The sequence below is a fragment of the Ailuropoda melanoleuca genome, chromosome 8 (assembly GCF_002007445.2).
Source record: "Ailuropoda melanoleuca isolate Jingjing chromosome 8, ASM200744v2, whole genome shotgun sequence".
Taxonomy (NCBI): Eukaryota; Metazoa; Chordata; class Mammalia; order Carnivora; family Ursidae; genus Ailuropoda; species Ailuropoda melanoleuca.
This window is the reverse complement of record NC_048225.1, coordinates 418452-419315: the sequence shown is the minus strand read 5'-3', so window position 1 is coordinate 419315 and position 864 is coordinate 418452. Positions and strand designations below refer to the sequence as shown.

The window sequence follows — 864 nt, the reverse complement described above, 5'->3', positions numbered from 1 at the left end:
CCCTCCCTCCCCTCTGGTGACCAGCAGTGTGTTCTCTGTAATGGAGCTAGGTCTACATGCCAATAGGACCATTCCTAACCCACTGAACTGCAATGGCATTTAGGAGCGAAGTCAGGCGATGGTGTCTGGGCTCACTTCTCTGTTCCACTCATGCGCTGGACTGTCTTCGTACCCATTCATCATTTTCTCTGTGGCCTTATGAAAAGATTTAATAGCTGGTGGTGTTGGGTTCTGGCTTTGTTATTCTTTTTCTTCAGGACTGCTTAGGCTATTGCCTTCACATTTCTATATACATTTGAAATTATGTTTGTCATTTTCTGTCATTTCTGAGCACTAATTGGTCGAGAGAAGTGGGAATTTTTTTTCTTTTAAAGCAGTTGAATCTCTTCAATAAAATTCTTTTTTTAAAGATTTTATTTTTTTTAAATTTATTAGAGAGAGAGAGAGCGCGCACAAGCAGGGGGAACAGCAGCGGCAGAGTGAGAAGCAGATTCCCCGCTGAGCAGGGAGCCTGACTCGGGGCTGGATCCCGAGACCTGGGATCATGACCTGAGCCGAAGGCAGATGCTTCACCGACTGAGTCACCCAGGTGCCCCTTCTTAAATAACATTCTTGTCTGGAAACATCAACATATAAATCAGGTGAATTTAAAAAAAATTACACATACACATATATAAAATGAAACCATAAAATTACTATAAAAATATAAATATTTATAAAATATTGAGGTTTTCCTTTAAAGCATGATACCATAGGAGTTACCTGGGGGCATTATTTTTAAACATGAAGAAAGAAAGAAAGAAAGAAAAGAAAGAAAGAAAGAAAGAAAGAAAGAAAGAAAGAAAGAAAGAAAGAAAGAAAGAA

At 39.0% G+C, this 864-nt stretch overlaps 1 long non-coding RNA gene across 1 annotated transcript in view; it reads right to left on the bottom strand.

Annotated features, from left to right (window-relative positions):
* Positions 1-586: 586 nt before the first annotated feature.
* LOC109490066 overlaps positions 587-864 on the bottom strand; it is a 3281-nt gene continuing 3003 nt past the window's right edge. Inside the window, exon 3 of the long non-coding RNA XR_002143259.2 lies at positions 587-616. This is a non-coding gene — a long non-coding RNA (uncharacterized LOC109490066). The remainder of the gene's footprint in view (positions 617-864) is intronic.